Source organism: Lycium ferocissimum, chromosome 1 (assembly GCF_029784015.1).
Source record: "Lycium ferocissimum isolate CSIRO_LF1 chromosome 1, AGI_CSIRO_Lferr_CH_V1, whole genome shotgun sequence".
Lineage (NCBI taxonomy): Eukaryota > Viridiplantae > Streptophyta > Magnoliopsida > Solanales > Solanaceae > Lycium > Lycium ferocissimum.
In genome coordinates this window covers 72,193,331-72,208,141 of record NC_081342.1, presented here as the reverse complement: position 1 = coordinate 72,208,141, position 14,811 = coordinate 72,193,331, and the positions used below count along the sequence as shown (strand labels likewise).

The window sequence follows — 14,811 nt, the reverse complement described above, 5'->3', positions numbered from 1 at the left end:
TTGGACTACTTAAGGCAACACGTTATTAAGGATCGCATGGGAATATGTGTGATATCGAGAGAATCCGGCATATTGCACAATATGTTCAATTTCGCGGGTAAGTGACAACCACCCTTTGCCTACCATCGTTATTGTTTAAGGCATTTGAAGGCAAACTTCCAAAAGGCATATCGAATCCCAAAGACTTTGCAATTGGATGTGGCGGTACCGAGCATCGGAAGAAAGTTTAACCGCAAATGGACATTATTAAGGTGAATGAGAAGCCTTCCCTTTGGTTAAATGCAATTGATAAAGACAAATGGACATTACCAAGGATTAAGGTAGGCGATGGGGTATCTTGACAACAAACAACTTTGAGTCATTCAATGGCTTGTTGAAATCGCACGGGGACTACCGTCACATGATAATTGAGAATGACATTTAAGCGGGTTGTGGAGCGGTTCGTCGATAGATCAAAAAGAGCCAAAGCACATGCAAGAGAAGATCTAAGATGGATGCCAAACCGTTAAAACTATTCGAGTACCACAAATATAAGGCTCGAAACATGATCGGATGGAGTACAACCACCGCAGCGCATATTTGAACTCACAACAAGTGTGCACCAAGGTAAAGGAGGTAACGTTCACACAATTTGTGAGATTCCAGAACATGCACATGCGGCAAGTGGCAATCATATCACATGCCATGTTCTCACGCCTTCAAGTGTTTATCACGATGGAAAATAGGAAGAAACGCCTCCTCACATGGGCGAGGAATATACGGTTGAAAATTATGCAAAAATGTATGTTGGAAGGTTCTACTCACTTGGTAGTGAGAGTTATTAGCCACCGGATCCATTTTCAATGGTTGCAAATAAAGCATTTATCGTAAATTGAAAGAATTCATACTCGCGTATTCATCATGAAATGGATGTTCCAGGAGATACACTCGAAAATGCTCATTTTGCAATTATGTTGGTCATGATAAGCGCAAGTGTCCTTACGGCATGGTGGTCAAACTACATCTACGCAGTGGAAGTACCTCTCGGGGTGGAAACTTTAGTGGTGGAGTACCTCTCAGTGGTGGTGGCACATCTCGCGGTGGTGGCGGAAGATCAACTCAAGAGCATTAATTGATGAATGTTTTTTAAGTATCTACTCAAGAATGTTGTGATTGTATTTTTAATATATCATGGGTTTCTTATTAATGAATTAGTGTGTTAAGTATTTTCATCTACTCAAGGTTATGACTGATGCAATTTAATTAAGTTTTTTTTTTTTTTTGCATGAGCAGTTTGCCATTTTGACTAACTTTTGATTAATTATTAATGAACAAGTTTAAATATTAAGTAAAGAACTTCAAGCTAATGTCATGAGAGCCTTGAGCGAAAATAAGCGTTGACACTTTTCAACCTCTAAAGCGGTCATCGAACTTTTGTGTATCCTTGATGTGTTGATCCTACCTAATTAATCGCACAAAAATAAGTAGGGTTCTATATAAAATATTGAAGTTTAGGGTCGAAGCATGATTAATCTATGGTCAAAAAGACGTTAAAAAGTGTAACGAAGAAGGGTTAACCAAAGAAAAAAAAAAAAAGCACTATAAGCGCTTGAAATTCAGCTATAGCTCTAAAAGCCGTGTCCGTTAACTCTTTAGTATAGCTAATTTCACGCTAAAGGCATTTTCGTAACATTTTTTTTTATTGGGGTATTTTGGTCGAAACTGTTTTTTTTTTGGGCATTTTGGTTCCGGACTCCCAATATTCCCATTCAGTATCCAGGACATAAGATGCATTACGTAGGTAATGACTGATGTGCCATCATCTCTCTTTCGGTGTATTTTTTCTTATTCTTATGTTTCTCGTTTCAAGAAAAGTAAGAAAATTTCAAAGTGCCTTTGTTCCAATTTACCTGATAATTAGGCTTAACTGCTCAAAAGAAAATATTTTTTAGTAAGCTAAAGTAAAAGTAATTAGTTTCGTGCACGCCTAGTGCAGATAAATATTTATCTGTACATGGTCCAATTTGAAATTTTTCTTTAAATAAAACTAAACCATCATGTAGGCAAGTGTGTACCACCCGTGTCTCCTATAGCTCTGTTTCCTGAGAACTCGACAAAGTTTCTGTCCCATTGACCCAAACCTGGAAGTACAAGCAAAAAGAAAAAGTAGCTCAATTTTTAAATCATATAATATCTAAACTTTCCCAACTCACTACTTCAACCAGTAAAACTTCCAGCTTATTATTCTTCATTTTTCTATTCAAAATATAATATAATAAGCATGTATTTATTTAATTTAATTTAATAATAGATGCAGACCCCAAGAAAGAAGAAGAAAAAAAAACTGAACACTTACGCAATTCTTTAACCAAATGAATTGAATTTCCGTGTTCGTCTATATCGTAGCCACGTGCTTCCTTATTCTTTACTTAATTCATAACCCATTTTGTTATTATATATAAGCGTCGAGGTGAGCGAAAAACAATAATAAATTATACAAAAAGCAATTAAAATTGTACTCTAAGTCGGGACTAACACGTGTCTAAGTCGAAGTGAACATTAATTTCATGTTCCTCTTATGTGTTTACTTTTTAAGTTCCCATTCATGATGTCTTTATTCTTTCATTTCGCCTATTTGGCATATACTCCCTCTGTCTTAATTTAAGTGTCTACGTTTGACTGGACAAGGAGTTTAAGAAATAAAAATAGACTTTCAAATCTTGTGGTTCTAAATTAAAAATGTGTATAATATGATAAAATATCCTTTGAATATTGTGATTATAAACTTGACACCATTGTCAACTTACTAAATATAAAAAGAAGCGGACATAACCAAAATAAGACAATTTTTTTTTATTTAACAACAAAGGCCCAAGGTGGACGAACACGGCAATAATAAGTTGTACAAAAGCAAGCCCAAATTATCTTTAAGCGTCGACTAACGTGTATGCATTTTAAGTTTATCATTAATACTACCTCTTGTGTGTTTGCTTTTTAAGTCCCCATGATCGAATGCACCGATTGTTCTTTCATTTCCTTCATTTGGCATCTCTGTCTCAATTTATGTGTCTACGTTTGACTAGCCACAGAGTTTAAGATCAATAAAGATAGACTTTTGAATCTTGTGGTTCTAAATTAAAAATATGTATAATATAATAAAATATCCTTTGAATCTTGTGATTATAAACTTGACATGTAGGATATTTGAATTGTCAACTTACTAAATATAAAAAGAAGTGGACATAACCAAAATAAGACAAATTTTAACAACAATTGAGAAATTAAGGGGGGAAATAAGAGGAAAAGAAAAAAAATATGGAGATTCACTAAAAAGAATCAGATATCTTTGCAAAATATATAAATCATAAAACTAACTAAAGTGATTAACCAAATTAATCGTATTTGGGACACGTACGCATCCGCAGGCATAGATTCTAGTATATCCAAAATCTGTAAAACCACTTTCAAACTTTCACCAAACTCTCAAAGCCTCAACCGCCGACAAATAAACAACAACAACATACTCTTAGTCATTGCACTTTACTCACTACAAAGTTTGAATAGTATTAACTATTACAACAGTCGCCACTATTTCAAGAAACATAAGAGTTTTGTGCATGTCAGATGCCAATTCAGCAAACCTGGGAGAGATCTCTTGCAGGAAACACCATCATCTTCAGCTCAAGATGGAGGAGTATTATTCCTACTAGCTTCGTGCCAACGCGCTGGAAGGAAGAAGTTCAAGGAAACTCGCCACCCGATTTGTAGGGGAGTGAGGAGGAGGAATAATAACAAGCGGGTTTACAAACTACGTGAGCCTAGTCAATACAAAAGGATATGGCTAGGAACTTACCTACTCAGGAAATGGCGGCTCGAGCTCAGAATGTTGCTGCATTAGTACTTAGAGGCAACCTAGCCACTTTGAACTTGGCAAACTCCCGTTGGAGGTTGCCAGTGCCAGCAGCAAAGGATCCCAAAGAATTACGTCAGGTGACAGTTAAAGCAGCCGAGGCGTCCCGTGAAGATCCCGAGTTAGTTGGAGTCGCCTATATGAATGAGGAAGTTAATTCCAGAACTGAAAAGTAAAGTACCAAGAGATTGATATTGCAGGGCTAATGAAGTGGCGCGAAGGCATTACATGTCGATATGAAGAACATTTGATGTTGTAATTGGGGAGGAAATAATGAGACGTTGGAGCTGAAAGGATGGCGAGAAAAGATGATATTACTCCAAACTCACTCATTAATCTATTGAGCCTAATTGCTCTCTTCTCGAGATCCTCTCTCAATTTAGCCCATGAAACTACTCTATTTCTCTAAATTCAGTTCATGGAGCCATTGACATTACTCCAAGCCCACTTATTAACCTATTGAGCCTAATTTGTCTCTCTTCTCAAAATCCTCTCAATTTATCCCATGAAACTACTTTTGGTTTCTTTCTTTTTCTTTAAATTCAACCCATCAAACCATTAACATTACTTCAAGCTCATTCATTAGGTTGTTGAGCCTAATCTATCTCTACCTTCTCAATTCTCATTCATGTTGAGCCTTCTCTTTCTGCTTTCACAAAAACCTTATCTGTCTCTATCTTCTCAAGGCTCATTCTGGTCGAGCCTTTTTTCTCTACTTCCACAAAAGATAATCAGACAACCAAAAAAAAAAAAATATCTACATATAAACTCTAAAATACTTGTCGGGGGGCATTAAAAAATGCTACATTATTTATCCCTTATCAATTGTGTTCCATACTGGCCGGGATCATGCACAAGTTCTTACATCTAGCCATAGTAGATAAAAAACTTTAAAAACCTAGCTAGCTAATACCTCGTAGTTAGCACATTACCTAACTACGATAAATATATAACTAATTTTTGTTTTGTCCTTTTTTGTTTAGATAAGTTTAAAAACAGAATAATAATAATGTATTATATTCAGTGTGTGCAGTTTATAACATGTATATATTGATGTAATAATGTATGCAGTGTTAAGAGTAACGCAGACAAGTATCATGCTTCTATTTTAGGCAGAAGGAATCTTACTAAATTATAAATTATAGTGCCAGCTAGTAATTAAAGACGGAGTATTGAATTTCCCAAAAAGATGAGGAACCAAATTGGGATAGATTCAGTGTTCTTTTATGATTAAAGATTCAAAAAGATTCTTTTAGGTGAGATTTGAATTAGAAAAGCAGTAGCCGCAGTAGGTATATATATATATTCTACTTTTAAAATAATTATCTGATATTCGAAATTCACTGACTCAACTAATTCAAAAGCGTAACCTCTAGGATTTAAATCGCTCAAAACTCACCTAAAGTCTTAAGCTCTGGTTAAGAGTGAAAAAATTTCATATAGTATCTGAAATACACCCTTGATAATGCAGTACAAGTCTAATTCTTTCAACTTAGTTTTCGTTACACCAATGAACTTTGTTATAATAATTTCCCGTTTTATGTAGTCTCTATATTGTTATCTTGTTTGCAGCCTAATTATTGAAGCCTCTCTAGATATATTAACTTTTTCAAATTGTATTTCCACTTGTGTTATCTCACATAAGAAATATATTAGACTTGTTATGAATATTGACATTTCAAATTGTAGTTTTACCCCTATTATTTTATGCTATAAATGGTCTTGAACTATTCTTTTAGTTAAATTATCAAGATTGCCTTAAAAAAAAAAAAAAAAAAAAAAAAGATTGCCTGATATCTTATAGAAATAGAAGGGTGACAAGAAGCAATATAAGGGATCGTTTGGTTATATTATCCCAGCAATTAATCACAATATAAAATCTCACATAAGATGATACAGTGTTTGGTGTAAATGTGACATTTGTTTTGTTCAATAATACATGCAGTAAGTTATATAGTATACAGAATATAATGTGGCATATGTATATTAACATCGCATGAATTAACATTTTAGAGAGAAAACTGCCATTTTAATTAAGTACTTCATTTATTACAATCCTGATTAATCACCGCATAAACAATGTTTGTATTATAATCCCCGCATAACTAGTAGGTGAACGAAACGAACTTAACAATGTCTCCTTTGAAATAGATTACTTACACCCGATGTATCAAGGTAATATGTTCTCTAATGTTAAGAAAGAATGTAAGATTTTGTCTGCAATGGCCACCTGACCTTCAATCGGAATACCTTTCACATCACCATATTCTAAGCTTAAATTATCTGTATTGGAATGAAATGAACCTGAATAGAGCAAATTGGATTCAGAAGATTCATATAACCAACCTAAATTAATTCAAGATTGAGGCGTAGTTGTCGAAAAGCACCAAGGAAACTATGACTTCCATCTTTATTGCTGCTACATAGTAAATGCCTAGGCAAGAGAACAATCTTAACTGCAAAGGACGTGTCTTACCTAAACAATATGCTCAAAACTTCGTCAACAAGGCAATCTCCCAACGGAAAAAGAACGCTAGGGACGGTAATAGCAATGTATTTTTAGAAGTCCAATAAATTTGCTTTCTAATTATACACAAGGATAGAAGATCAGCCCATATACCATAAAATGCCAGGGCAAATTATGAGCTAACATAACCGACCTGAATATTGGAACTAAATAGAGCGAAATTAATAGTAAGAAATCATATAGCCTACCCCAAGTTAATTGGGATTAAGGTTTGATTGTCATTGTTATACCACAATAGACTAACAGTAACAACAACAACATATCCAGTGTAATCCCATAGGTGGGTTCTGGGGATTAGAGTGTACGCAGACGTTACCTTTATCTTGTGGAGACCCTCGACAATAGACTAATAGTATGTGACAGATTTTATATATCTCTTTTTATACTTCAATTATTTTCTTTCTTTCTAGGATAGTGCAATGCAAGGGGTCAAAAATCAGCTTGACAAAGAAGAGCACTTTTAACTTTTAGAAGATTAAAATCATAAAATCAACTACCCATAAGTCAAAGTCTTTATACAACATAAAACCCTAAATTTTCATTCTCATTCTCCCAAACAAAAAGAAAGTAGGTTTCTTTTAAAAGGAAAAATCCACTATTTAAGCTTCAAACTTAGTGTATAATCGGACCGATCCTCTGTCCTTGTTTATACAAATTGGATTTAGTTAACTATACAGGATTTTGAACTCGTGACAAGAGACTTAAAAAGGAGTACAAATTTCACTACAAAATCGAGTAGATTTTCAAGTTAAATCATGATTAATAAGCACGTTTTTCTGTGATAAGAGACTTAAAAAGGAGCATAAATGACAGTGTAACTACACATAGACTGCAACAGAATCGAGTAGATTTTCAAGTTAATTCATGCATTTAATAAGTATTTTTCAAAGTGACTTAAAAAGGACAACAAATTTCACTGTGACTACAAACTAAACTGCTACAAAATTGAGTAGATTTTCAAGTTAATTCATGATTCACTAGCGAGGATTTGAACTCATTATAAGAGACTTAAACAAATTTCACTAAACTGCTACAAATTAGAGTAGGTTTTCAAGTTAAATTCATACAATTAATAAGTTCATTTTTCCTGTGTGACGAATGTAGGGATTGGATTCCCTGTAGCTATTCTCCAATTTTTTTTAATAGCAAAAAAGCTATTCTCTACTCGTTTTTCTTCTTCGCATAATTCTGAAAGGGCAATTCGTAGGATTCGGGGTGGTCTTTAATTTTTGGCCCTCAAATTGGTGATTTTTTAATTTTGTCTTCGGCTAATATTCAAAGTTCCGGGTTCGAACCTCATCTCAGAAAAAAAAATCGCAAGATAGAGGTTTGTAGCAAAGTTAGGCCTATTCGGGCAAAAGTTAGGCCTAAGGCATACTTTTACCCAAAATTAGGCCTATTCGGACAAAAGTTAGGCCTTAAGGTAGAGATTTGTAAAATTTCAACTAAATTGAAAAAAATAAAAAAAAGTGCCTGAAGGCAAACGCAAAACTCTACCGGTAGAGTTTGAAACTATGCCTAGCGAATCCAAACTCTACCTTGCGATTTTTTTTAAAAATTTTTTTGACTGAGCAGGGATTCGAACCCGAAAGTAACGGATTTTTAGCAAAAGACAAAACTTAAAGACCACCAATTTGAGGGACAAAAATTAAAGACCAGTGCTTTGAAGGACAATCCTGCAAATGACCCATTCTGAAATTGAGGTAGTTGGGCGACTTCTCCTTATGAAATTTAGGCTGTTTGTTGGGCCGAGCTTGATGTAGGTTGGGCCGTTAAGAAGAAGGGAAAGTGGACTGATTTAGGCCTTTTTTTGCGCGGATTGTCCTTCATTTGGGGTGGTCTTAATTTTTGTCCTTCAAATTGGTGGTCTTTAAGTTTTACCCTTTGCCTAATACCCCAAGGTTGTGGGTTCGAACCAAAGTTCAGTAAAAATAAAAAAAAAATCGCAACTCGCAAGGCAGAATTATGTCCATGCAAGGCAGAATTTGCATGGACAGAATTCTACCTTAAGGGCAAAAGTTAAAGACCACCATTTTGAGGGACAGAAATTAAAGACCACCCCCAGCGAAGGACAATCCTGCAAATTTCCCGATTTTAGGCAAATATCCCCTTTAGATTTTAGATTTCGTCCCTTTTTTTTTTAAACAGAATCATTTATTAAATAGTTGTTCCAAAAAAAAAAAAACAGGTGAAAATTTCGTAAGAAAGAAGACATTTACCCGGAAAACTTACGCAAAAAATGTTCATTAAAAAATATTATGTTTTTTTATTTTTTATAAAGTATCCAACAAGTATATACGTTGTACAATTTACATTTTGTATACTTAAATCATATACAATAATGTAATTCAACTATTTGTATCATAGTGTATATTTTAAAGAATATGAATTGTATACCTCAAAGGGGCTACTTGCCTATTTTACCGAAATATAATGGAAAAACTTTAAAGTGACACTAAAAGTTGCAGTGATAGCATTACAGCCTGTTTACCAAGCTTTGGAAAGTAAAAGATGTTTCTTTAAAAAGAAAGAAGGGCCATTTAACTATAGGTGACCCTTAAGTCTTTTTATTGAGTGGAGGTAATTTAAGTTTTAATTATTGAGTGGATGTGATGTTTTTTGATTAGTGATTAAGAGGTTTTGACCTTGCCCAAAAGTTTTTATTTTGATACTTTGACCCTCAACTTTATTTTTAATACTTTACCCTCAAGTTTTATTTTTTAACACTTTGACCCGACCAATATAAGCCCTAAAATACCAAAATGGGTCCAAAAAAAAAAAAGGGCGCCAATAGCCGCTTTGTTTTTGCTCTTTTCCTCAGTGTTCTTCTTCTTCCCTCGGTTTGTTCTTCCTCCTTCTTCTTCTTCTTTTCAATCCGCCCGTTCTCATTCTTTTTCTCTCTCCATTCTTCTTCCTCATCTTCCATTCTTTGCTTCAGCTTCTTCTTCATCCATTGCTATGCCATTTTGAAGAATTTGCTCAACAAAAGAAAAAATTAAACCACCAGATTTTGCAATTTTTTTTTTTTGGATTTCGTTAGTGTCTACATGGGCATTACTTCATAAGTATTCTTCTTCCCTGCTTCTTCTTCTTCCATTGGCGGCATTTTGAAGAATTTGTCAACAAAGAAAAAAACGAAACACAGATTTTGTAATTTTTTGCCGGGCATTACTTGATAATTTCCGCTCATTTGGTAAGTAAAATATTGCCGTTTTGTTTCAATTATTTATCCGGGTTTTTGGCCGATTTTTCAACAATTTACGATAGCAATTGTACTTGTTGCAACAAGTGCTAAAAGTGACCGTATAAGAGCTTCTAAATTTTTCCAACAACTGTAGTTTACACGCAATAGTTGTAGTTTAAACAATTATTGTGTTGTATTCTTGCCATAATTACAACAGATTAAGTAGTTATTGCAACTTCTAGACTAATTGTTGTTAAATACGTAGTATGAATAAGTTGCCTTGATTTGTGAGTTGTTGCAAGTAGTGTACTAATTCGCAACAAGTATCTTACTTGTTGCAACAACTCACTCGATCCGTCGGATTGACTTCGGGATCAATGTAACCTAAAAATGGACCCAAAATCATAGTCGGACTCAATGATTATGTATTCTTTGGAACAAGTGTATTACCTGTTGCAACAAGTAATATAATTGTTGCAACAACTTCTAACATCTTGGACATCTTGTCTTTGGATTAAATAGAACTCAAAAAGCTGACTCCCAGCATTAGTTAGCTGGTGCAACAAGGATAGTACTTGTTGCAACAAGTAATCCACTTGTTGCAACACCTCGATTCATCTGTTCAACAAGTCATTACGTTATTGTATTTTGTTACTATATCGTCATGACCTTTTTTTTTAAAACACAAAATATATTCAGGTAGCATTAATGGGGGACTCAATAACAATAGGTGTTGATTGCCATGGTGAATGGATCGAGAAGAACAATCGATATATTTGGCGATGGAAGGGTAGTCACATGTTAGAGACGATAGCGATGAGTGTCTAAAGAGATGTTATGTTTGATGATTTTGTGAACTTAATCATCACCTATTGTGAATTAACTTGTGAACCGAAAGATCTTGCCATCACTTACATGCATAGCTCTTTTGAAAACCAGAGGGTCTTGCCTTTTAAGATAACCGTAGATCGGGATCGTTTTGCGTACTTATTTGAATGATGTAGCTAGGCCCATTTTAAGGGTATACGTGGTTGGAAGCTCGGTAGAGAACCATAATTTAGGTCAAGACCAACAAGATGTGTTAAATAATAAATTGGATGGGGTGGATATGGATATGGATATGGATATTCCGATAATGGAAGTGGGGGTGAGCCGATTCTACACCCGAAGTTGCGAGCAATACACCGTGTTCTACATCTTCACGGTGCGGCCATGTTCAAGATGATGAACACAGGCTTTTATAAAGGAATGTCATTCAAGAACAAGGAACAACTAGCAACTATGTTGAAACTTGCTTGCGTGAAGAAAGATTTCACACTCAAGAAGGTGATTAATTCGCGCATCGTGTATTGCTTTAGATGTGTACATCCGGAGTGCAAGTGGTGGCTGAGGGCTATGAAGCTTTTAAGTTCTGACAGATTTTGTATTACAACCTACGTAAAGTATCACACATGTGGTTCTGAGCATATTACTAGCCATAATCCACACGCCACAGCGAAAGTCATTGGTGAATACTTCAAAGATAGGTTTCCCGATGGTAAAGGCCCATCTACAAAAGATATGAGCCAATCATTCCGCACAGAATTGGGTTGTAAGGTAAGTTATTGGAAGGCGGAAGGGCATGGAGATTGCAAAATCTTTGACAAGGGGGACACATGAGCACGGGTATGCGCTTGATGACGTACCGTTATATGCTTCGTTCCGCAAATCCGGGGAAGTAAGACGCATTGAAGGTTGATGCTAATGGGAAGTTCAAGTACTTTTTTGTAGCCTACAAGGCTTGGATGCTTGGTTTTGCGCAAATGAGAAAAGTCATAGCTGTCGATGGGACATTCTTGAAGCAAGTACGAAGGAGTGTTGTTGTCAGCCGTGGCGCAGATCTGGAGAATCATGTTTTTCCGTGGCATTTTGTGTAGTGGACAAGGTGTGATGCCTCGTACAAATATTTTTTGAACAAATGAGAAGCTTTGTAGATGATACCACAGAGTTGTGCATAATTTCTGATAGGCATCAGAGTATCAAAAGGCGGTTTCAATTGTCTTCCCTTTATCTCATTATGGTTGTTGCATGAAGCACCTTGGGAAAATCTCGAACCACCTTTCACAATACGAAGGTCGTATCTCGATTTTATAAAGCAGCAAAATCGTACAATATAGATGAGTTCAATGACCATTTCAATCAAATAAGAGATACCGTGCTCGGGGCCGCCGAACATCTTGAACGTGTTGGATTCCACAGATGGAGCAGGGTATTCTTCCCTTTGGAAATAGGTATTCATACATTACTTTTTCCAACAAGTAACACATATGTTGGAACAACTACCTCACTTGTTGCAACAGTAATTTAGTTGTTCCAACAACTCACTTAGTTGTTGCATTTTGGACACGGAGACAATAAGCCGAAGCTCTCTCCAAATAGTAACACATCTGTTGGAACAACTAACGCACTTGTTGCCTTGAGGGTAAAGTTAGTTGTTCCAACAACTCACTTAGTTGTTGCATTTTGGTGTGACGTAGACAATAACCGAAGCTCTCTCCAAGTAACACATATCCGTTGGAACAACTAACTCACTTGTTGCAACAGTAAGTTAGTTGTTCCAACAACTCACTTAGTTGTTGCATTTTGGTGTGACACCGAGACAATAATCGAAGCTCTCTCCAAAGGCTATAAGTAACACATCTGTTGGAACAACTAACTCACTTGTTGCAACAGTAAGTTAGTTGTTCCAACAACTCACTTAGTTGTTACATTTTGGTGTGACACAGACAATAATCGAAGCTCTCTCCAACAAGTAACACATTTGGAACAACTAACTCACTTGTTGCAACAGTAAGTTAGTTGTTCCAACAACTCACTTAGTTGTTGCATTTTGGTGTACCGAGACAATAAGCGCGAAGCTCTCTCAAAGAAGTAACACATCCGTTGGAACAACTAACGCACTTGTTGCAACAGTAAGTTAGTTGTTCCAACAACTCACTTAGTTGTTGCATTTTGGTGTGACAAGAGACAATAAGCGAAGCTCTCTCAACAAGTAACACATCTGTTTGATATTTAGCCACGTTTGATATTTTCCAACAGCTATAATCGTTTGTACGTTAAGGATTACGTTATTGTTTATTTTCACAGTATAATCTTATGACGTCAAACATTCCGAGTCGGTGAACTCAATGTTCAATGTTGAAAGAGAATTTTCCATTCTCGCTTTATTTGATGCCATAAACAAGAGATTTGCGAGAAAAAATTTCATGAGAGCGTATGGAGTTCATCGACTCACCAAACATCTTTGTTCCTTCAGTTGAAATTTTTTTTTCACAATTTTTCAACTTGGGGAACAAGTTATTGGCCCATCAAATTGCCAACTACAAGTTCAGCGTCATCAGTCACGGTATAGTTGTGACAGTCAATCTGCAAAGTAGATCTTGTACTTGTAGAGTTTTTGACCTGGACAAAATACCTTGTCCATATGCAATGGCGTGACTTCGTGTCCAATATGGTGACGACTTTGGAAGGCGAATTTATGACTACTCATCTCCATATTATAAGGTGGAGAATTACATAATTGCATATTGTGAGGAAATTTGTCCGTGCCTTGAAGAATCTTGAGAAGTTCCTTTGGAGATTTTAGAGAGAAATACCTCCTCCATATGTTGATCCAAGCAAACCCGGAAGAAGGCGGACAAAGAGGAGGCGTGGAATCGGGGAATCATTTCCAACGAGGAAAAACAAATGCTCCTTATGCAAAAGTGTAGCCACAAAAAAACAACATGTCCAAGCCTAAATGCTCCATAGTTGTAAATAGCATTATGCTTTAATAATAGTTATACGTTGGAACTTTATGACATTTTAATGTTATTGTTTCTTAGCATGGTAATTTATGTTTAACTTGTTCAAATCACAAATGTGTGTATTTGTTAATAAATTATTGAATAGTTTCCGGCAAGTAATAAACTTTGTTGCAACAACTAAGTTACATGTTGGGGTTTTTTCAACTAAGTTATGTGTTACAACTTGTGTTTTATCCAACAAGAGTAAGGATTTGTTCAACAACTTAATCAACTTGCACAGATACTACAATTGTTGCAACAGATTCTACATGTCTTTGCAAATCTGTATACGTACTTAATAAGAATTACGTAACGAGATACTACGGTTGTTGCAACAGATTCTTCATGTCTTTCTTGTTAGATACTACACTTTTCAATGATACTATAGCTTACTGCAACAGATACTACGGTTGTTGCAAATGAATACTACTTGGTTCATCCATATTTAATGATCAACTACTCGATTCACCCATATTTAGTGATAAATAAAGGAAATCAACCATATTTAGTGATAAACAATGGAATACTTAATCAATTTGATGTATTTTGAGTCGGAAAGAGGATCTCAAGTCAGTATGCACTAAATCGAGTGATCATTAGAGTGAATTGATGTCAACTACTCGATTCACCCATATTTAGTGATAAACAAATGAAATCAACCATATTTAGTGATAAACAATGGAATACTTAATCAATTTGATGTGTTTTGAGTCAGCAAAGAGGATCTCCTAAGTCAGTATGAACTAAATCGAGTGATCATTAGAGTGAATTGATGTCAACTACTCGATTCACCCATATTTAGTGATAAACAAAGGAAATCAACCATATTTAGTGATAAACAATAGAATACTTAATCAATTTGATGTGTTTTGAGTCAGCAAAGAGGATCTCCTAAGTCAGTATGAACTAAATCGAGTGATCATTAGAGTGAATTGATGTCAACTACTCGATTCACCCATATTTAGTGATAAACAAAGGAAATCAACCATATTTAGTGATAAACAATGGAATACTTAATCAATTTGATGTGTTTTGAGTCAGCAAAGAGGATCTCCTAAGTCAGTATGCACTAAATCGAGTGATCATTAGAGTGAATTGATGTCAACTACTCGATTCACCCATATTTAGTGATAAACAATGGAATACTTAATCAATTTGATGTGTTTTGAGTCAGCAAAGAGGATCTCCTAAGTCAGTATGAACTAAATCGAGTGATCATTAGAGTGAATTGATGTCAACTACTCGATTCACCCATATTTAGTGATAAACAAAGGAAATCAACCATATTTAGTGATAAACAATGGAATACTTAATCAATTTGATGTGTTTTGAGTCAGCAAAGAGGATCTCTAAGTCAGTATGAACTAAATCGAGTGATCATTAGAGT

General features: G+C 35.3%; 1 pseudogene; it reads left to right on the top strand.

Moving 5' to 3' along the window:
- The first annotated feature begins 236 nt into the window (after positions 1-236).
- LOC132060602 (dehydration-responsive element-binding protein 1A-like) lies at positions 237-4,233 on the top strand (annotated as a pseudogene).
- Positions 4,234-14,811: the final 10,578 nt, after the last annotated feature.